This window comes from Lutra lutra, chromosome 14, assembly GCF_902655055.1.
Source record: "Lutra lutra chromosome 14, mLutLut1.2, whole genome shotgun sequence".
Classification (NCBI taxonomy): Eukaryota; Metazoa; Chordata; class Mammalia; order Carnivora; family Mustelidae; genus Lutra; species Lutra lutra.
The window spans coordinates 65,055,866-65,079,873 of NC_062291.1; the positions used below are offsets into that span (position 1 = coordinate 65,055,866).

At 42.3% G+C, this 24,008-nt stretch overlaps 1 non-coding gene across 1 annotated transcript; it reads right to left on the bottom strand.

The window, feature by feature from the left end:
* Positions 1–17,829: 17,829 nt before the first annotated feature.
* Positions 17,830–17,995, bottom strand: LOC125085390 (U1 spliceosomal RNA). Its single transcript, XR_007122911.1, has one exon. It is a non-coding gene; the product is annotated as a U1 spliceosomal RNA (small nuclear RNA).
* Positions 17,996–24,008: the final 6,013 nt, after the last annotated feature.

The following is a 24,008-nucleotide window of genomic DNA, read 5'->3' on the forward strand; positions in this document are numbered from 1 at the left end:
ACAGTACCAAAATGTGGAAGCAATGCACGTATCCACTGAAGGATGAATGGATCAACAAGACGTGGTGTCCTCTTACAATGAAACAGGATCCTGCCTTTGTCAGGTAGGAGACTCTGACATGTGCTACAACATGCATGACCTTTGAGGACATCTGCTAAATGAAAGAAGTCAGTGACAAAAGGACTAGTATATGATCTACTTATGGGAGGTCATTAAAGTAGTCACATAGTCAAGTTCATAGAGGCAAGAAGTTAGAATGCTGGTTGCCAGGGACTTAGAGGAGTTATTGATCATTGGCTTGAGTTTAAGTTTTCAAGATGAAAATCATTTAGTGGATGGTTGGTTGTGATGGTAGCACAATACCGCAGAAGTACTTACTGCCACTAAACCCTGCATTTAAAAAAAGTCAAGATGGTAAATTCTGTGTTCTATGTATTTTGCCACAATGGGAAAAAAAAAAAAAGTCAGCCTATGAGCAACAGCATCAAAAGACTAAGGCACTTTTAAAACATGACACATTTCAGGAGTCAGACCAGAGTCAACAACAAGGATCCCAGCATTTTCCCTATATTTTACCTAGATGGCATTCCACTGCTTTATAGAAACAAAGGTTCTGTGTTGAAAGAACCGTGGACAATAGTCAGCATCTTCATACCACATCTGCCTTCAGTCAGCACAGCAGGAAAGGTGAAATGTTCTCTTCTTAAAACATGGCTATGGAGGGGCGCCTGGGTGGCTCAGGTGCTGGGTCCTGATCATGATTCCAGGGTCCTGGGATGGAGCCCTGCATCAGGTTCCCTGCTCAGCGGGGAGCCTGCTTCTCCCTCTCCCCCTCCCCCTGCTTGTGATCCCTCTCTCTCTGTGTCTCTGTCAAATAAATAAATAAAATCTTAAAAGCAAAACAAAATATGTCTACAGGCTCTTGCAGGAATTGTTTCCTCTAACTGGAGGTCATTCCCTTTTCTTCTGAGATGCATATTAAAAGGACACACACACACACACACACACACACACACATACACAATATCAAATTGCCTGTTTTCCCAACTCCTCTCTGTCCCTCAGAACCCTGCTCAGAACCTTCCAAATCTTTTCTGAGAAGCCAGAAACCTTCACGGTTACTTGTCCCAGACCGAGACAAGCTCTGCCCTCCCCACACCTCCATTAATGATGCTTTTACTTTTAACTTATTTATTGATGTTTGCATCAATAATCACACTGAGTTCTTCCAGAGTAGATAGTGTCTTTCATCTCTCTATCACTGACATTTGGAATGTGATACCTCATGGAGTCAGTCTTAGCAAATTAACTGAGTGAATAAACAAAAGAAGAAAAAGACTGAAGCCAGGCTTTATGTGTTTCTTCAGCGTCTGGCACTCACACCCCTTAAAAGGCTCTTGTCCCTTGAATCCACCCATCAGTGTCAGTTGAAATTGTCTGTGACATCTAATAAACCCAACATCCTGCCCTGTGCTCGCACAGTGCTGCCTTCAAATATGTAAAAATGTCATGAAAGACAGCTTGCCTTCTGCAAGAGGATGATTAAGTGCATAATTAAAAATTGATGCAATTTTCTTTGATGCAACAGGATTTTGCTGTTTCTCTTCCTGCAACATATAAATGGAGAAGAACAGAGAAAATAGATCAGTTCCCAGGTGTTGGCACCCTCTGCCCTCCTTTCCTATGCTGCAGGGAGCAGACACTTTGATTTCCTCCTCTCCACTTTTGCAAAGAACCATGAGGTTGCTAGACTGCAGCATCTCCGCTCAAATAAGCTTTTATTGCGTACACGTCATGGGGTAGGAGGGTTCTAGACCTGACTCGTGCTATTTGCAAGCCACATGGATGGTCAAGCTTCATAATGGACAAGGTATAAAAAGCACAGGTTTTCTGTCCACGTCATCCTAACATTTTGCCACCTATGTGTTTTCATAATTTGAAAAAGATAAATCCAGTGTTGGGAATCCCGATCATACAAAGATGTCATAATGGAAGAATTATCATTACATAGACTTTGTTGTTGTTGTTAAGCCATACTCCTACTGCCCCCTGTGTTTTCTTTTTCAATTCCAGGTTCTTACCTACCAGATTCTTCTGAAGAAAAAAAATATTTATTTTTCATTCTTGGAATGTTAGGTAATAGACATGCAGAGGTGTGGGAAATAAGAAATGAGGCAAAGGAAATTATTATAAAGAAGAAAATAATATTGGAATCAATTAGAGAGGTTTAGCCTCATCCAAGGGGTTCTGCTGATGAGTGGTTCATTTATTGTCATGGTGTCCCTCCTGCCCTCCCTCCCTCTCTCCTCTACTTCTTTCCTTCCTGCCCGCCCTCGCCCTCTCTCCTTTCCTTTCCCCTTCCTTCCTTCCTTCCTTCCCTCCCTCCCTCCCTCCCTCCCTGTGTGTGTGTGTTAGATATAGCTAAGTTATTGACTGTCGACTAGTTCACTGCATGCTGTTTATATAAGAAATGAAATAAAGTACGTAACACAGTAGAAAAATACGGAAGGTAGGACTGAAGATGAACATCTAACTCCAAATCTTGTGACATTTTGTATGACCCCAGGAAATGCGAATCATTGTTTTGAGCCTCACTTTTCTATTGACTATTGAACATCTGTCTTGCTCACCTTGTGAGTTCTGGACTCAGGGAGAATGGACGTGGAGGGAGCCATGACCGGGTGGCCATGGCAGGGGCTGGGACATGGCTTGTAAGGTGGGGCTCATGGACATACTCCCCAGAAAGGCCAGTGGGGGAACTGAGCTTCTTGAGGTTGATTAGGTTTAACAGAAAAAGAGGGCACCGTGACAGGTCGGGGAGCTCATTGCGGGGGTTGGGAGAATCACCTAGAATACCATCCTTAGAATGCCATGGAAAATAGGCAATCTGGGAGCATATCTGAGAAAGAGTTAGTTTAAAAAAAAATTAATAAAATGATCCTGCATCTCTTTGCCTGTCAGCTTTTCTTCTGTTAGAAAGAAAAGAAGTCACCGTAGCCAAAATGAAAGGGTATCAGGCAGCCCTGTTATTAGTTCAACATATAAGGGGAAGAATAAATGCAATTAAATTGTCAATAGAACTCTCTTTACATTTGGCCTTTCAATACATCCCTCCCTGTGCTGCCTCTCTCTGCAGCATTGATTGGGTATTGTTAACCTTTATCTATCTCTTGTTTACGTTTCTCTATTAGGGCCAAACATCAATAGGAAGCTTTTAGAAAGGACAGAGGCAGCCAGCAAGGAGACGGGAGAAAAGGTCAGAACTCTCAGAGATGAGGTGTGCTATTCTCAGCCAGGCCTGGAGAAACACACAGAGAAAGCCAGGTCAAGGCTCAGTGGCTGGCATCCTTGGCACCTGCTTTGGGGGAAGAAGGAGCTTGGCTCACAATTTCAGGGTCTCCTCTGTGAGGGCAGCTATCAGCAGCAAGCACCTCACCTAAAGGAGAGGGGAACAGGGCAGCTACCCTGGGGAGGGTTGGGTGTGAAGGCAGCCAGAGGGCTGGCGGGGAGTCAGGACAAGGAGGAGGGACAAGTCAGTGGTGCCTACCACTGCAGGGCCTTGTCCCTCTGACCCGCTTCTTCCTGCCCCTGCTCTGTTTCCTAAGGCTGAGGGACAAGCTTTCATTTCAGATTGGAGGAAACTGAGGCCATGGGAGTTCAAGTGACTTGTACAGGTCTCAGGTGCCAAAGCAATGCTTGGATTCCTTATTCTTTAATCCCTACATCTGCATCAGAGAAACAAAGGAGACTCCTTCCTTTTTGCAAAATCTGGCATGTATCATGCATCCCCAGAAACCATAATGATATGGCAGAATTTCTCTTCTTTTGTGTATTACAAAGACAAAAAGTATATTTGCCATAATAAATTATAATAATCTAGTAATATTTATAATGTTGAATACACTCTCTCCCTTCCCTCCTCATGTTCCTGTACCATAGTCCTGTTACACCAAGTCCAGCTCTGGCCAGCGGTGAGGTTACCCCCCAGGTCCCGGTTTCTAAACACTTCCACCAGTATACTCTAGGACTACTGTTGACAGGCTACTACTGAGATTTTAATGATCCTTGGACGCAGTCCCAGGATCTGTCTCACTCAAGACCCCATATCTTAAATCCCCATATCTTAAATGATTGTGCCAAAGGGCCTCCAGGTATGGGTGATGACACTCGGGCTACATTCTTAACAGGGTGCTGTGAGCACCCGATGCAAAAATAAGCCTAAATCATGGTGGGAGATCGGAACTGTGATGGCCATAGTTGACCATCGTCCTCACCCCTGAGAACCAGAAGGTGGAAGTGGGCCCCAGGGCAACTGGGAGACTGTGCACAGACCATGAGTAAATTTGTGGCCAGGCCATTGCCTGGCAAGAAATATGAGCAAAGATCATGACAGTCTTTTATTTTTTATTTATTTATTTTTTAAAGATTTTATTTTTTTATTTATTTGACAGAGAGAGATCACAAGTAGGCAGAGAAGCAGGCAGAGAGAGAGAGAGAGAGAGGGAAGCAGGCTCCCTGCCGAGCAGAGAGCCCAATGAGGGACTCGATCCCAGGACCCTGAGATCATGACCCGAGCCGAAGGCAGCGGCTTAAACCACTGAGCCACCCAGGCGCCCCCATGACAGTCTTTTAAAGGGAGCTGGGAAGTTTCTTAGAAAACACGTGGTGCCTCCCCTCTATGTATTGAAGGTGGAGAACCCAAGGCCAGAGCCATCCTCTGGAATGCCCGTGATCACCCGCTACATGTTGGCAGGGAAGAATGTTTTCTGATGAGGCTATTCAGGACTCGTGCTCCTCTCTTCTACTTGCTACAAAAAGGGGAGAGAGGGTATTTTGTGTGAAATCATACCCCCAAACAAATAGCCAGCAAAATAATACAAAATACAAAAACATAAAAAGCCCATCAGTGTGTGAGTTGGAATAACTCAGATCTTGTGCTAGAAAATTCTGCATGATTAAACCTCTATGATCCTCATTTTCATTAGCTGTGCAATGAAAGTGATGGCAATGACAGAAGTGATGGCTCTGCCTTGCATACCACATCGATTTGTTGTAACCAAATGTAACTTTCAAAAAGGATTTTAAAAATGGTGGATACAATTTTTAAAGGCATGAACATGGGGTTGCTTTGTCCTTAATAGATGGGTAAGTGTGGGCAAACCACTTGAGTGGCCGCAAAAGAAAAACCTCCCTTTCCCTGATTCAACACCCTTGGGAATAGGAACATCACCCTGTGATATGGATTTTGCTGAGTTTGCAGCATATGACAGTGCCTTTGTGTCCCACGATTCATGTAGGGCTGGCTGCGTGTGACCAGATTCGTCTCTGGAGGGGCTAATCCTGGAGGGCAAAGGCAGCCACTTTAGCTCTATGCAGGTGCAAGAGATTCCCATATCCTACCCTTTCTGGCAAATTCTAGATTACAATGATCCCACTCTATGTCCCATAATTTGACTTCTAATTGTCAGTCCTTGTGGTCTGATTCTGGGTCTGGCTACACTCATGTTTGTAGTGACAGTGCTGCCTGGGGCTGGCACTGGTCAGAGGAGGACTAGCTTTTCAGTTGTAGGAAAAAAAGCCAGGAAGAGCTCTCCTTTCAGCCCTCATCTCATGTGGGAAAGAAGTCCAAATACCTTTCATAAGTGTGTATTTCAAGATGTTGGGAGTATAACCCAGCTTGGGGACAGGCTTCTTTTTGACTGAGGAGGGAATAAAGCAGATTCATGGGTCTTCTGGTTCATAATTACCATTATACTTAAATGTCTTAGCATAGGTGGGTGTGTGGTGGTTGTAACTGGTGGATACTATAGAAAGATCCAGCTTGCAAATGCTGAATCCTGAGAAGCCACGTTATATACCCATCCTTTGGTTAAGGCACTGTCACTGATTAAAATGCAAATATCTCTAAATGGGAAAATACATTAAACTGTGTTGGTCATTAGCAATTTAGTGCTAGTGTGGTTGTGAGATTGCACCTTTTTTTTTTTCTTACCTGGACAGCCAGTTGCCATTAGCTTTCCATTAGGAATAAGACACATATTCAGTCTGATGACTACAGGAAAGAGAAAAAAAGAGACTAAACATTGAGCCTTATCTGAGAAGCACTGTCAAGAGCATACTAATAGTGTATCCTAGGGGTGATAGTAAGAGCAAGGACATTACCATTTTTATTCAGATTATATTAAATGCCCAAAACCTTACTAGCCCTTCCATTTGTCCATCTCTCCATCTGTCCATCCATTCCCCCCATCCATGCAATATGTATTTCTGAATACTTGTCCATTACTATTGGACCCCCAAGGGTCTAACCTAGAAAGATCTAATTTCCCTGCTGCTCTAGACTGAATGATTTTGTCCCCTTGAATTCATATGTTGAAGCCCGAATCCCCAAAGTGATGGTATTTGGAAGCGGGGCCTTTAAGGGGCAATCACAGTTAGTTTAGTTCATGAGGACGGAGACCTCATAATGGGATTAGTGCTTTTCCTCTCTGCCATGTGAGGATATAATGACAAGATGGTCATCACAAACCAGGAGGTGGGCTCTCACCAGATACCGGAGCCACTGGTGCCATGATCTTGGATTTTTCAGCCTCCAGAACTGTGAGAGGTAAATATTGTTTAAGTCACCTAGTCTATGGTATTTTTGTTATAGGAGCCCGAACTGACTGATATATGTGCCCTCAAGAGCTCAGTCTCATGGTTGTGCTCACAAGTATACAGACAACTCTGATCAAAATTGGAAAGAGATACCACTGGGGCAGAGGGATCCATGAAGGTACATGGGATGGGAGCCTTGCCTTGTAACTGTGGGATGTCAGAGAGAGTCATACTGTATTATCTCATTTAATCTTCACACTAGTTCTGCTTGGTTAAATTTTAACCTGTTTTAGAGATGAAGAAACTGAGGCCCAGAGACTGTAGCATCCATAATTATAATAGAAAAACAGAGAGCCACCACTCATTAATTACCATGCCCAACACATATGTCAATGAAATGCATAAAGTAGCAAAAGTTGATAAGGTAGAAAGTGTAGATTTCAATTAACTGTGGACCTGATTCTTTTCTTTTCTTTTCTTTTTAGATTTTATTTATTTATTTGACAGAGATCACAAGTAGGCAGAGAGGCAGGCAGAGAGAGCGGGGGAAGCAGGCTCCCTGCTGAGTAGAGATCCTGATGTGGGGCTTGATCCCAGGACCCTGAGATCATGACCTGAACCAAAGGTAGAGGCTCAACCCACTGAGCCACGCAGGTGCCCCTGTGGACCCAATTCTAAATGAACTTGTATTTGATCCCCTCGTTCTCTACTTTGACAAGGAGAGTGAAAGGGAACAGATATGTCTGTGGCTGGTTGGGGGAGCTAAGGGTAGGGAGGCTGAAGCAGAGAGGAGAGGGGTCTTCACCGTTCTTCAACCCAACGACAGTCATAATGAAAATTATGCATAAAGAGGACTCATGATCAAGCAGTTTCTGTGTGGTGTCTTTTAGACAAAGAGCACAGCAAGACACGTTTTCAAAATGTCACAGATTCCCCAACCACCCTTTCTCTGGCAAGAGCTTTGCTATTTTTCTTCATTCGCAAAGCCAACAGCCTGATTGGGGCTGTTTCCCCTGCTTCACTTTGTTAGCTAAAGAGGCCATGGGAACTGGCCTTTTAAAGTCCTTGAGACAAGGATTGGAAGGAGATAAAAATTCTATCTTTACGGAGAAGACCCTCATTCAATAAAGAGTTCATGTGCTCACCTGCCCCATGACCACCCTCAGCTAGGCACAGGAACTCTATATTAAAGTGGTTTTGCTGAGATTTTCCCAGACTTCTTAGGAATGGAATTTCTCTCTAGGCTGTCAGGAATCAAGTCCCAGGAGGACAAAGAACCCAGAATTACTCCAAGAGGATTTGTGAGTCTTAAGAAAACCTGACCGCCCTCCTCTGGGGGCTCAGAGGAGGCACCATCTTAGTGAATAGCCCTGCCCTGATTGCTGTGGAGGAAGTGCGATCATTAAGTCGGTTCCGGCTGACCGAAGCTGTTGATCGCTATCCTGGTCTTTACGTGACTTACTGGCTGGTTCCAATTGTGTGCTTGCTCCCCAAAGCCAGCAGTTTGCCAAGGGTACAATTTCATAAATCACAAGTAAGTAAACACAAGAGTTTCCTCCAGGAGGCTGACCGGGCAGAGTTCCAGGTTTAGTGCAGGTCACCAGAGGTGACCCAAGCGGTGGCAGGTCTGTAGCGCTCTGGCCACCCTCATCAGTATAGGCATGAATAATGCCCCAGGCGGGAATATTGGAGAAGTTCAGGTCTCATCCCCACCCCACCACCACCTGACTTCCACCCATCGTCGGGTATCGCTCAGCACAGAAAAGATTGCCGAGAGTCAAGAAATGAGAACGTGAGACTCGCCTTGGGCACTCCTGGAGCCTGACAAACCCACCCTGAACGTGGACCCATCTCATCGTTGTTTTAAATCATGGGAGACAGGACTGAGGACTGTGAAAGCAATTAAAGGTCAGGGTTGAGGCGTCTTCATAGAATTACTGGAAGCAGCCTCTTGCTACTCCTAACTGCCTGACACACTTAGGCGAAATGTCACTCTCAGCCTGGCCCTTCCATCAAAAGTAACACAACAGGCAACATCAAGGATAATACAGAAGCTTCAATAAGGGAGCTGGGTACAAGGTCATGAGGCAAATAGTGGAAAATACATCACTCTTTTGGATTTTCCTGTAGCGTTCTTCCCTCTTAACTCCCAAAACCAGCATACAATTAACAGAGAAGCAAAGAAGACTGTTGAGGGAGATTATGGAAGGGTAACAAGTAGCAACTGAGGGGAATGCAGTCATTTTGTGAACTTGTTTAGAGGTAGGGCTGTGTCTGCATGAGATAAGACAAAGGATTCGAAGAGTGACTATTTGGTAGGAGAGAAAGGAATCGACCATTGGGAAGATAAATCATGAATGAAGTCTACCTGCCTTCCATTTCTCCCGATCTAACAAAAATATCTTGCTTGGGGGGTTAATACTAGAATCCTCTCCTAATGCAGAGTTAGAAAATAAGAAGCTTCAGGGGCTAAGTCAATGTTTGCAAAAATCATGAGTGCAAACACAATCAGATTCATAATGCATTGAATAGATATAGCCCTTTTATTTTGAGGAACTATATAAATTCACACAAAGTAGCTCCTTAATCCTTACTTCTCTTTCTAGGAGAAGAGGTTTTCAGCAGAAATGGGGCAAATAATTGAAGATCAAGCCAGTGGAAGTGTCTAAGGAATCAATATTGTTCCTACATCCATAGCTAAGACTGGATATATGCAAGAGAAGTGACCATTCTGAGCTTCCTACCTTGGCCAACAAAGGAAAGTCTTATATTCATGCTTTGAAAGAAATACATGTGCAGACTACTTTGTCCTGTCCTAACATATTTTCATCAAATTGTAGCAAGTAGAATAGGAATATTGCTTTATAAACTATAAAATTCTAGCATTTCATGACTACATTATTAAACATATGCAGCGTTTCTACAGTAACCAAGGGAAATATCCTATGAGTACCCTTGTGTAATGGGAGAATGACAAATTCACATTTACCTTTTAAAGCATGGGGCTTTCCTGCCACCACCCCCTAAAAGTATTTTTTTAAACACAGCTTAAAGAATTTGAACTGGTATACCCTGAGAGTTAAGATAAAAGGAAATGTGGTTATGTGACCCAAGGAAAGGAAAGAGCAAGAGAAACTTTATAATGTCGATCTTATGTGGAAAAAGATCTTACAGAATAAACGGTGATCAGAAATCTATTATCCTCACCGAGCAAGGGAGAAGGGACAAGAGGAAAGATTTTTCAGCAGCTGTGTAAGGGATTAAATAGCAAAAAGCTTCGCCATTGTGATTATTGATACTAAGGTTTCCCACCTCCATCCATCATGGCTGCTGCCTCCTGGGGTGGAAACCATCATCATCTCTCTCCTGGATTGCATTAACCTGCTAAAGGGCCACTAGCTTTGCACTCTTTTCTTCAGTTTATTCTCTAAACAGAAGATGGAGTTGTCTTTTGAGATTCAAATCTGATCCTTTCACTTCTCTCTTATAAAACACTTCAAGCATTCTCTCCTGTTTGATGTCAGAGACAAAATGTCCTGAGGTTTTTTGTTTGTTTGTTTGTTTTTAAAGATTTTGTTTATTTATTTGACAGAGATGACAAGTAGGCAGAGAGGCAGGCAGAGAGAGAGGAAGGCAAGCAGGCTCCCGGCTGAGCAGAGAGCCCAATGTGGGGCTCGATCCCAGGACCCTGAGATCATGACCTGAGCCGAAGGCAGAGGCTTTAACCCACTGAGCCACCCAGGTGCCCCCAAAATGTCAAGTTTTAAATGGCCTCTGAAGCCTGACCTGTGCCAACATCCCCTACCTCCAAACCCGGCACTGGGCTTCACCCCTGTCCTGAGTGCTGTCCCCACACCGGGATTCTTCCAGTTCCTTAAGTACGTCCCCTGCTTTCCTTTTTCAAGTTCTTTGTATGTATGGTTCCTTCCTCTTATCTACATTGCTGCTAACCCATGACCAGTCATCCGTCATGTGCCGGATAAATTTGACATTCTGTCTTTATCTCACCTAGGATTTATCATACTTGTAATTATTTGTTCAATTAGATGGAAGCTCCTTGAGGACATATTTGCCTTATTTGTCCTGTGTTACTTTATAATCTGGTTGGTGCCCTGTGTCTAGTAATTACTGATTCTCGTAGGGCCTCAATAAATATTTGTGGAAAAGTGAATAGAACAGAGACTGAGGAGAGAAGCAGAGAATCCCACACACATGCACACACACACACGCACACACACACGCGCACACGTGCGCAGAAAGCCGGTTGGTTGGATGTCTTCTCACTATGTGAACTTGAGATTGTTCCAGTCCAACTCTTAGTCATTTATTTCTATCCCAAATTCTGTGGGTGGGATTCAAATTGGACCAATTAATGTACACGATTAATAATCAGCAAATAGATATATAGTAAAGCTGGATTAACTTCATTTTGACTGCTTCCAGTTTTATGATGATCTCGACATTTTCACCATTTGTAAAAAGACAGTTTCCTGGAAGGTTTCAGTAATTGGGAACTTGAATATACTGACGGTGGGAGTAGCTACTGGGTCACCTTCTTGGAAAGTACGTTAGGGTATCAGTATCCTTAAAGAAATGGACCCGAGAGCCCTATTTTGAGGAAGGTTTCTGAAGTAAATATTGTAATTAGAAGTGCAGATGAAGACAAAGATTTACACATTATCATGTTCAATGCAACCACTTTTACAATGAGTGTAAATTTGAAGCTACTAAAATGTCAAACAAAGGTAGGTTGTTTGAGGAAATTATGACACATCTACCCTGTAGCTGTCAATAAAATGATGTGTTTAAATGATTTCTAAAGATGAGGAAAGCTTGTGATACAAATAATGGGTGTAAAAAGAAGAAAGCAGCTTTATACATCAGAAAGACCTTGACATTGCAAAGATTATACAATCAGAGAAAATAATCAGAAGGAAACAGGCTGATGTATTTTTATCTGTTTACAGAGAGTTTATGGGCGGTTTTGACTTCCACCTTCTAGATTTTCTAGTCTTACTTGTCAACTGCCACACTAGCCATGCCACCCTAAACACACACACAAAAAAGGAAAAACACAAAACATCGGAAATGTAGATTCTTTAAATCTATAAAAAAAAACATAAAAATGATAGCTTCAGGAAGCAAAGGAGTGGAAAGGTGGGACACTTAACTTCCTGCTGTAAATACTTTGAGCATGTTTATTTACTGAGCCACGCCTGTTGGAGTGTATTTATGCTCCCTCTGCTGTGCATGCTGTCTACACTGATACTCCTTTCTAATGTTAGCTAGCTACACCAAGTGGAGTCTATGTCTGATCCTTCCTGAGATCCATGTCTGGCTATCAGCTCATTTCAGTGGGGAGGCGCTTCTGGGGAAAATATATGTAGTATTTACATTCTAACCTGAAATAATACCTTAACCCCAAATAGTAAATTCTTCATCCTGGATTCCCAAGGGCGTAGAGCAGGTCTTGCTTGGTCAGGAGGCACAGATTTACCAGAAAGAGGAGCCCTGTCCAGCACTTCTCGAAGTCAACAGTCGTGTTCATGTGCCACTTTTAGCCACCATCAAGATCATGACTGGGCAATTTCATGTCTGCTCTCTCTTCACAGTAGTGCACGGTAAGTGCTCTTCTCCCATTTTACAGCTGAGTTAAAAAGAGTTCTGTGACTTTATTAGAGTCACAGGAAAGAAAGGGGTAGAATAAAGTTCCAACTGAGGTCTTTGAATTGTCAACTCTGCTCAGTTATCAAGGTGAGAAGTATCTACTCTGCCCACACTTAGGCCATAGTTTTAGCTTCAAGAATTGATAAGACAAGGGGACTTCTTTGAGCCTATAGGCAGCTGTGGTTGCTGGTTTACCAGGCCGAAGACTAGTGTATTGATGATAACGAATAATCATTGTGTGTCTGGGACAGTCAGAGAACGTGACGTGTGTTAGTTCGTCTCATCCTGCCCATGGTCAGCCTAATATCCAGTAAATGCTCAAGATGGGGGTATTCAGCAAGATGTTAAAGGATGAACTGTTATTTTCCTTCCTTTACAAGATGAAGAAACTGACACACAATTTAGACTAAGTAAGTTTGTCGATCATGTACAGTTAGTAAGTGATGAATTTGTGCTTCCTAGTCAAGCAGTCTGGTTCAAGAGCCCCCCACTCGTCAAATGTGGGGGCCAAAAGCCATTCAACAGAGGTTACCAGATGAGCATGTGTGAGTATCATTTGGAGAGCTTGTTACTACTGTAGATTTTGGGGTCCTGCCACAGAGGTCCTGACTGAATGAATCTAGGGAGGAATGTGGTAATCTATGTGTTAACAAGTGCCTTCAAGTACTTGGGAAGCAGACAGTCTGTTGGACTAATATTTAAGCCCAAGAATTCTGACTGGGGACTTGGACATGTGTGGGAACCCCAGCCACTGACTGTGTGATGGGACAAACTGCATAAACTTTCTAACTTCAGATCTTTCCTCTCTTATAGAAATATGAGAATTTGATGAAAAAAAAAATATATATATATATTGTTTAGTACAATGCCTTGCAAGTAGGAGCTACTCCATAAGTCAATTATCATAAAAGCGACTATCACTGTTGTTTATTAAAATTATTTTATCGCTAACCGATAAAGCAATCAATGATAAGTCAAAGCAAATTAATATGATTAGCCATAATATATTGTTAACTTATCATATTAACTTACCATTGTTGTCATTATGAGGGTTGCTATTTTTTAAAATATAAAATCCAGCTATTGTCTCTGAGTCATCCATGGAACAGAATTCCCATAACACTGACCCGACCAGTTTAGCTCCTGGAAAACTCAGTCTGCGACGGGCAACAGGAGGCTGCGGCTTGTTTACCCACAGCCCCCAGAGCAGGCAGCCACCATAGCCTCAGCATTATCAATATGGATTTTGAAATCACCCATGGCTAATAGCCCAAATTAATAGCCTCAGGGTGACTCCAGAGCAATTGAGAAAGAAAATCTATAACTTCACTGAATTCGCCAGCGGCTGTTCAGGCAGAGAGGTCTACATTAATTAACAGCTGCGAACACTGTAAAAACTGGTGCATTCAGGAAAGAGTGAGGTGGCTGAAATGAACCAAACCCAAGAATCCCACCAGGCTGTCCAGGTTAGGAAGCAGAGGGAGCTTCTCCTGGAGAGGCTGGGCTGGAGGCCGCCCTGCTGCCTAGAGGCCTTTCCCCCAGGGGGTCAGAGGCATTCTCCTCCACACCCTGCATCCCACTGCTCCCAGCAGTCCTTAGGGGAAAGCCTGGTCTTTTGGCATCAGCTACAAACTATAGGAACATTTAGGTTTGGGTTGTGCGTAAAACTGTGCGGTCCTTTTCTTCCGCCACAAAATCATTCGGTTCCAATGGCTTCCTTTCTTGAGGTCCCTGCTGGATACTTGGCAAGGTGGGAGACTGAATGAGAAGATTCTGCCAGTAAAGAGGGCTGAGGCTGTTAAAACAATGATCATTATCCATCAGCAGCTTCTCTCGGATGCTTTGCACATAGGGGACTGGTGCCTAAGAATACTTCTAATCCCAGGCAAGAAAAAAACCCACATTTAGGATAAACCGCTGGTGTCCGGAGCCTCCAGTCATCAAGGCAGTTGTCCTAAAGGAGTGTGGAGTCTTGGATCTGAGTCTCATTGTGTCATTCGCTACTTGACTTAATTTAGGTAAGCCACATAACTTCCCTGCAGTTCTCATTTGTGAACTGAGATGAATGCTACCTACCCTGCAGGGATATTATAAGATTCCTTAAACTAATGTATGTATCATACACATTATACATATACTCTCCTAAATGTACATAATATATATCGCATGGTATTCACATTTTAATTATGGTTTTTTTGTCTGAGTACATTTCTCCCTGTGTGATTTTATTCAGTGGTATAGCTTTAAATACCATCAATATGCTAAAAAGTACAAATTGTTATTTCTAGCCAGGACGTCCCTCCCAAACCACAGACTATATATAAACTTGTCTACTCAGCATCTCCTTTTTGATGTCTAATGGGTACTTCAAGCTTGACCCGTCCGACACGGAGCTCTCACAATCTGTTCCCCATCCCTGCTGATGGCTCGGGCCCCAAATCCTGCCATCATCTTTTTCCTCCTACTCCTCACAGCCAGTCCACACAGCAAATCCTGTTGGCTCTGTTTTCAGAGAGACCCCGAATATACCTCCTTCTCGTCTCTTCCATCACCACCCCTGGGGACCGTCATTTCTCCTGGGGATCATCACCACCACTTTTAAAACTAGATACCCTGCTTCTGCTTTCACCCCTCCCCACCTGGGTCAGTGTCTCCCCAGCACGGTGGTCAGGCTGAGTCTGCTCAGATCACACAGCCATTGTGTTCAAAACCTCCAATTCGTTTCCCATCTCAAAGTTAAGGTCCTTGCTTTGGCCTACAAAGATTTACGTGGTGTCTGTGCCCTATGACATCACCTGCCTGGCCTTGTTCCTCCCCCCGCACCTGTTTACTCTGCTCCAGCCACATGGCCTCCTTATGCTTCCTTGCACATGAGAAGAAGCTTTGGCTTCAGGGCTTTTGCCCTTTGCTGGAATGCTTTCTGGAATTTTCTTCCCTTGGGTAAGTAGGTAGCTTAGTCCTTTACCGCTTTCAGATTCCTGCCCAAATAGAACAGAGAGCTAAGTTTCCCTGATCCCCTATGAAAATAGTGCTTGGCTTGCTGCCCCACATTCCTTTTTGTGTTTACCTGCTTACTTTTCTCCATGACATTGATCACCATGAGACACATTATGCATTTAAGTCTCATGTCACTTCCCAACTAGAATATCAGATCTAGGAGAACATTACATTTTCTGCTCTGTTCCCTGCTCTAATCCCCAACGCACAGAACAGGGTGTGGTACTTAGTAGAAAGGGAATAAATACATAATTTTTTAAAAAAATCAATGAATGCACAAATGAATGACTATGACTAGTGGAGCTGGTGTATTCATGGAGCTTTTTGGAACTTATCACAGGTCCATAAGCTCTGATCTATAGCCTTTGTATTTGTTTTGTTCGTTTGCTTGCTTTATATTTATTCTTGCTTGGTCACATGAAGTTGGAGTCAATAGCAGGGGATAGAAGTTAGACATTCCTCGTCAGTGTACTCCCCTCAACATGGCCCATGAAAAGAAAGCTACATCACATTCATCCAGCAATTTCTGGGCCAGGGTGGTACCTCGAGAGTCCTGGAGAGCCCAGCTGTCCCACTCATCAGAGGCTTGCTCTGGCCCCAGAGGACTCTGGGAAGTACCACTCACTCAATGGCCGGTTTACGGGTGCTCTCCTTTCTCCCAAGGTGAACTAGTGAAGAGAGACTCCATCTCGTACCCCTGCAAGCTGTGGACACAGACAAAGTACATCCTTAACTCCTGTTAGCAGAAATGCTCTCCGGTAAAGCCAAGGTTAATGGCTATGCAGGGCTTTGGAATGTTATCATTTATAAAGCAAAGAGTTTTGCATTAAGAAACAGACAGGGTTCTAGTATTGATTGTCCAGTTATTACCCTCTAAGACCTTTAGGAAAATTTCTAGGCTCTCTGCCTTTGCTCTTCCCAACTGGTTAAAAGGGCAGGCTGGACTGATTGGAACTGGTGCCCAGGCTGGTCATGAGCCGTGGCCTAGAATTTACTTAGATTTGTGCTAAATCTTATTTCTGCAAATGAAGCTGTGTTGTCTCTGGCAAGTGACTTAACTCTCTAGGACTTGATCCTTTATCTGTCAAATGGAGGTAACAACAGATTTTAAGGTTAGTTATAGGGTAAATAGAGATAATGCATGGGATAAGCTTAGATTTAGGTCAGCCATATAAAAGTGTTCAATATGTTTATTATTAATGTGATCATCCCCATCAAAAAGATTCCCAAGTTCCTCGACGTGTGAAATTGGCTTCCAGGATTTTCTTATGAGACATAATTTAGATAGAACTCTAACTATCTATCTACAATCTATTCCATTTGTCTATAGGTTAGCATTTCATAAACAGGCATTAGACAGATTTTTTAATCTAATTGTGTCTGCTACCTGGAAAAAGGTAAGTGAGAAGATTGTCCTTGACAGGTCATCTGCCAAACACATGGGGGTGCTGCGAGCCCCAGGCAGTGAACGGGGGGATAGCTGCCTCCATATGCCTGAGCTCCAATCGACCCTCTCGTGGATGGGACAAAGGATGATGGTGGGATGAAAGCTTTTCCAGACCATCCCCACTGGTCACTGCCCAGGATGAGGAGAGTGTCAGTGGTCATGGGGCCAGGATAGAGTGGGGGAGGTCTGGTACGGCCCAAGGTGCTGGGAGCAGGCAGCTGAGGCAGGGAGGCTGGGGGTGGCAGGACTGTGTGTCCTGTGCTTCCAGCCTCTGTGCATGCTCCATTGTCCCACTGAACTCTGCTTACAAAATATAGTCAATAACCAAATTACTAGGAATTTCAAGACAGACACCACAGAGCCTTGAATCCCCAGTGCAGAGCCCTTGTGAGGGTCAGGCAATTTTTGACTGAGCTGAGTGTGGGGCCTTTGCCCATGAAACCAGCCCTGAGTCCCTGCCCCATGGAGCAGAGGCAAATATTAAGAGAATTACTATACACAGACTGCACTGCCCATCACATAGCCCACTTTCGATGCCAATGAGGTTATCTTCAAATTGTCCCAAAACTGCTCTTCTACCAGTGCCCTGTTCTCCAAAGAGGATACCTTTTTAAATTGCAAATTCAATCATGTTATTCATCTGCCTAAAATGCTTAAGTTGCTTCCCTTTGTTCTGAAAATAAAGTTCAAACTTCCCGTGGTTGTTGAGTCCCTGGCACAGTCTTCTGAACACCTACCTGACCACCTCATCCGTCGGCTCTTTTCTCCTCTGTCACTGTCCTCCAAGCTCATTGCTCTTTGCTTTCGTCAGGATTTCTCCCACCCTATGTCCTTGGCCATGTGTAGGGAAGGGACGAGTTCCAGGCAGAGGGAACCATTTGTGCGAAGCCTTACTCATTTGTAGGCTTGTAAACTCACTTCCTCAAGGGGGTTTTCTTTGAGTTTTTCAACCAGCCCAAACAACCCTTATCCTGTGATGTGCTTTTGTAATATCCTATGTTTGTTTTCAGTTTCCTAAACAAATTAATTTTCTTTAAAAATGGCTCAATAAGGGCTCAGGCTTAAACAAAAACCCACACCAACACAGAAAATGAAACATTCTTTCCTTGGGCAGAACTAAACAGGGGAAAACACGACACAGTCCCCCGCCCCACCACAAATGATGCAGTGGAGTTTCTCACATTTGGGGAAATCGCAGGTCAGCACCTCAGAGTCCAGTGAATAAGACTCACTCAGGGAACAAAAGCCACCTTTGTGATCATGGTATCTCCCCTACCAGGTAACTATACCTATGTTGGCTTTTTTTGTTCGTTTGTTTTTGTTTTTTTTAAAATAGAACTTCTAAAAGTTTGAAATAATCAGCTACTTAATGACTTTTTTCTTTCATTTTATTTTATTTTATTTCTTTTCAGGGTTCCAAAATTCATTGTTTATGCACCATACCCAGTGCTCCATGCAATACGTGCCCTCCTTAATACCAACCACAAGGCTCACCCAAACCCCCAACCCGCTTCCCTCCAAAACCTCAGTTTGTTTCTCAGAGTCCACAGTCTCTCATGGTTTGTCTCCCCCTCCGATTTCCCCCAACACCCTTCTTCTCTCCATCTCCCAACATCCTCCATGTTATTCCTTATGCTCCACAAGTAAGTGAAACCATATGATACTTGACTCTGCTTGACTTATTTCACTCAGCGTAATCTCCTCCAGTCCCATCCATGTTGATACAGAAGTTGAGTATTCATCCTTTCTGATGGAGGCATAATACTCCATTGTATATATGGACCATATCTTCTTTATCCATTTGTCTGTTGAAAGGCATCTTGGTTCTTTCCACAGTTTGGTGACTGTACTCCAATGTCCATAGCAGCAATGGCTACTTAACGACTTTTGATTTAATGTGTTTTTTTCTAACTAAAGTGTAAGCATCAGGTAGGCAGGCCCCATCTCTCTCTTGTTGACAGCTTCATCCTGATGCCTAGCTGAGTGTCAGACACATGGTTTATACCCAATGACTATTTATTAAATTACTTCCATTCAGTGCCTAACCAGGATGGGTAAACTGAAGCCCAATCTCTTGAGATCATTGTCTGGTAAAGAATACCCTTAAATATAAGCAAATCCTGGGTAGGTGTCCGGAAGAGACTAGTTTCAAGTTTCTTTCAAATTCTTGCTCTCTTGGACCTTCCCATCTCACCTCTTTGGGTTTGAAAACCTTTTCTTTAGCCTTTTGCAGTATCTTCACCCCTATTCCCTATATTAGAAGGTACATATATGTTCTTCTTTCCTGTCATTTGTCCAGTCATTGAAACTTCTCATTTATTCTGGTGATAGCATCTTTACATAACTATTTCCTAGAATTTTCCTTTAAACTGTCTGCTATTATGTAAAGGTGGAAGTTGGGGTGCCTGGGGGGGGGCTCTGTTTAGCATCTGATTTTTTACTTCAGCTCAGGTCATGATCTCAGTGTTGTGAGATGAAACCAGTGTGGAGCACCATGGCAGGCATGGAGCCTGCTTGGGATTCTCTCTTTCCCTCTGCCTCTGCCTTTCCCCTCTGCCTGGGCTCTCTCTCTCTTTCTAAAGTAAGCAAATTATTTAATTAATTAATTAAAATAAAATAAAAAATGAAGGTGGAAGGAAAGAGTCCAGTAAGGCAGTTTGCAAAATAAGCTTTGCAGAAGAAAATGGTCTTTTAAATAAAAACACATATACTGGTATATTTAAGTAACCTTGCCACATAAGCAGTACTGAGCTTCCTGTGAGTTTCAGCTCCCTGGACTACACAGTTTGGTAATCACAAAGTGGGCATGGAAAGCAGAGCCCAGTGTCAGAGCCAGAGAGTTTCAGGAGCATTTTGAGATGGTCTCTAATATATTTGTCATTGTCTACAGCCTAATAAGAGTGTGCTTCCTTTTCACCTTTCATTTTATCATTGTCCCTAATAAAGGGATGCATTAATTTAATCCATAAATATAGATATGATGGTTTTATCCTGTGGCTATGAATGGTGCTTTAAAATAAAGAATCAAAATGATAAGCCAGTATAGTAATTTACCATAATTACAGCAATGAAATATTACTTTGAGTTAGTCATGACAGTAATACACAGCTCAGGAACTTCTGGCGAAATCCGCTAAGTAGAAGAGAACAAAAGGAGGAGGAAACGAGATGTGAGGTCGTGCAAGGTTTCTAGCCACTAATCCAGACAGTTGGAAAAATAAATGCAAGCTGGAGGGCTCAGGGAAAGATCTGCCCTGGGAGGAGATGCCCTTGTTTTCTCTGGAAAGCCCGCCAAGTTTAGGAGACTTGCCACAGTTTAATTAAAGTCTGCAGCTGGTGTGAAAGCAAAGGAGAAAAAGAAATTAGGGCAGCAGAAAAACTAATGAAAGTCTAGAATCTCATTTTAAACTTTTCTTTCTATTATGAGAGAAATACGACTTGTCACATGTGCCCCCATTCATAGTGACAAAGCCCTTGGGGAAGGAACATTCTGGACTATGAAGAGAACAGACCTGTAGTCCAATCTCTTTGGATCTGACCACCACTGCCTTTTTCAGTGAAAACTCATCAAAATCTTTTTGTTTGTTTGTTTGTTTGTTTGTTTTGAAAACCAGATTGGTCGGGGCGCCTGGGTGGCTCAGTTGGTTAAGCAACTGCCTTCGGCTCAGGTCATGATCCTGGAGTCCTGGGATCGAGTCCCACATCGGACTCCCTGCTCGGCAGGGAGTCTGCTTCTCCCGCTGATCTCTCTCTCCTCTCATGCTCTCTCTCTCAAATAAATAAATAAAATCATTTAAAAAAAAAAAAGAGAAAACCAGATTGGTAAAAGAGGGCAGCACAAATTGAGTATCTTCAGGTTTAACTACAGGAAAGTCCATCGAAACTTTGCACCAACCTTTGCAATCTGAAGGGATTCATAATCAGCCTGCATGGCTATATTTGTCAGGGTCTCCAAAGAAACTGAACCAAGAGGATAGAAAGTTCCTATTGTGGAGACTGGAAGTCCAGAATCCAAGTTTAAGCCAAGCAGGCTTAAAACTCAAGCAGGGTTTCTATATTATAGTCTTGAGCCTGAATTCATTTTGCTGTCAGGAAAACTCATTCTTTCCTCTTAGGGCCTTGAACTGATTGGATGAGGCCCACCCACATTATGGAGGGTAATCTGCTTTATGGAAAGTCTACTGATCTAGATGATAAGTTCATCTAAAAAATACCTAGACAGCAACATCTAGCCTGATGTTTGATGAAATAAATGGGCACCATGGCCTTGTCAATGTGATGCAAGAAATTAACTGTCAAACTACCTCATATTAAAAATAATAGAGTAGTTAATATTTATGTAACATTTCCTTTTTGTCAGGTACAATGAACTCATTAATTCTCACAACAGCCATATGATACAGATAATGTTATTATCCTCAATTTTTGGATGAAAAAACTGAGATATAGGAAAGTATATAACTTTCCAGGTTCATAGAGAGTAGGGATAGAGCTAGGATTTGAACTCAAGTAGTCTAACTCCAGAATTTGTGTTCTCAAGCACTGAAACATGATGAATCTGGGCCAGTTAATTAACATCCCTGAGCTTTTATTCTTTTGTGGGAAAACATACATAATAGCAAATAATGTGTGGTTTGAGGAAACAATTAAATCAGAATACACATATAAAGATCCTAGTATTCTACCTAGTAGATAGTAAGTGCTCAATAAAATTTAGCTTTCTTCCCTGACCTCAAAATTGCTTAATCTTTAATTTATTTTTATTTTTATTTATTTTTAATTTTTTAAAAAATATTTTATTTGTTTATTTGACAGAGAGAGAGAGCACAAGTAAGCAGAGAGTCAGGGAGAGGGGGAGAGAGAGAAGCAGGCTCTCTGCTGAGCAGGGAGCCTGATGTGGGGCTCGATCCTAAGACCCTGGAATCATAACCCGAGCTGAAGGCAGGCGCTTAGCCAATTGAGCCACCCGGGCGCCCCAAATTTAATTTATTTTTAAAGGTTTAGTTATTTATTTGAGAGAGGGAGAGGTGGCAGAGGAAGAGAGAGTCTTAAACAGACTCTATGCTGAGCTCAGAGCCTGACACTGGGCTTGATCTCACAATCCTGAGATCATGACCTGAGCAAAAACCAAGAGTCACATGCTTATCTGACTGCACCAACCAGGCACCCAAAATTGTTTAATTTTTTATCATCATGTCTATGTTTAGAGATCCCTTCATTCTAGAAAGACTCACTAAGTATTGAGATCTTAGTGTTATTAAATAGGATTATTTTTATAATTATTTGCTTGATAATAATCTCACCTGATAATCTCTAAGCTTCATGTAGGCTAGAATCTGTGCTATTCCATACTGCTCTTCAGTACTGAATGCAATCCTTGGTATATAGTAAGGTCTTCAGTCCATGAAATAAATCAGTAAATAGATTAAGGAATTATTGCCTTTCATTGTCCATTGACAGGTAGGAAACTAAAACAGAATGATTAAAGGACTTGCTCAGGTAGATGCAATTTATAGATGATGTATCCAGGTCTCAAGAATTCCATTTTTTTTTTTTTTAATTTGTCTCCTTCCAGAAAAGCAATGTTAGATATACGCAGAGGCATATGTAATCTTAAGGTTCATCATCTCCCTGCCCAGTTGGAGTTGGAGAAGTTTTAAATAAAATTCAATTGTTGAGTGATACTGACATCCATGCCTGGGTGCCATAGATGGGTCCTGACCAGAATCTGAGAGTTGTTGACCCTAAGAGCCTTCATTTGGAGTGGACGTCTTCTGATCAGGAAGATGAATAGCTTTGGAGCTTAATAATTAAAGGGTTAGTGATTCATGCAAAACAGCTCCACGTTTAGACATGCATTATTTGCTCTTCAAAAGGAAAAAGGAAAAAAACCCACACCTTTATCCAACTTTCACTTCTCCTGACCTCTCCAAACTTATGAGAAGTACCTCTATAATTTAAATCTAATGACAATTAAAGTGCAAAGCCATTACCTACTTTTATTCAATTGTTTCTGTCTTATGGACTAATGGAAGGAATTACACATCACTACAGAAGTGTGTGTGCTCATTCCATCTATCCCTTCCTCCTCCTGCCTGAGATTTGCTATCTTTGCTATAAGAGACTGATCTTAGATTGAAGACATAACACATGGGACCTGACTTGGCCACTCACATGCCAAGTAAGCTCAAGCAAATACCTGAAATTCTCTGCCTTACTTTCCTCACAAATAAAATGTGGGTGATAATTTCTACCCTGACACTATGGAGAAGTGAGATTTCAATGGGGTGATATATATAAGAGCTATTTGAACATGACGATAAGTAAAACATATAAATTTAAAAAAAAAAAAGAAAATGTACAAACTATTATTATTACTGGGATTTTTTGAAAGAGAAATATTTTCTACTTGGTATTGAGTTTCCTTCACACTATAAATTCAAAGTCTAGATCTCAAATAAATAGATAAACAACTCACAGTCCTTGAGGCATTATCATCTTTTGGTAATTCTGACTTCTCTCTGAAAACCAAAGTTCCAGTTGGTCACCCTTTACCTCCTGATCTCCTATAGATCCTTGGTTGCCATTATTTGTACTTTCCTTCCCATTTCCACAGCCAACACCTCAATTTAAAACTTCACTGTTTTCTAAGAGGTCTTTCTGTTTCCTGTCTCTCCTAGACTAACTCTCATAATGGTTTTCCACTGCTTAGAGAAGACTCCAAATCCCTTAGATCTCTACAGCTTGGAACTATTGAGATGTTACTGCTTTACATTTCCAATTCCATAAAGAAACCCTGTGCTCTGAAAATGTGATCATCTTACTATTTCCTCGAAGCTTCAATGTGGTTTAAGTACTTCACAAATTCCTTCTTTCACACCCTATAAACCATCACACTGGGGATTTATTCATTTTATGGAAACTCCACAATCATTTCTCTCCCTTTCCTGATAACTTCTGAGATCACTTTATTCTTAGACCAATACCCTTCAGATTGATTTTTAAGGTCCTTCAAAATGAACTTAGCTTATGCACTCCACCCCTATATTTCTTCCCCAAACGGGCTATTCATAACAAACTTGAATACCCCCTTGCTTCCAGATACTGCTCCCCTGTCGTTCTTTTCCTGGCTCAATTTCTCCTCCTGCCCCTTTTCTGTTTATTTAAATCCCAGCAGTCTTTATGAAAGCAGCTCGTGTAAAATCTCCCTACAAAGTTTTCTTTGTTGCTGCATATTTTCCTTCACTGACCTCCAAGAAAATGGAGGAGGTAGTATGGTGTAGGAGAGGCAATAAGGCATT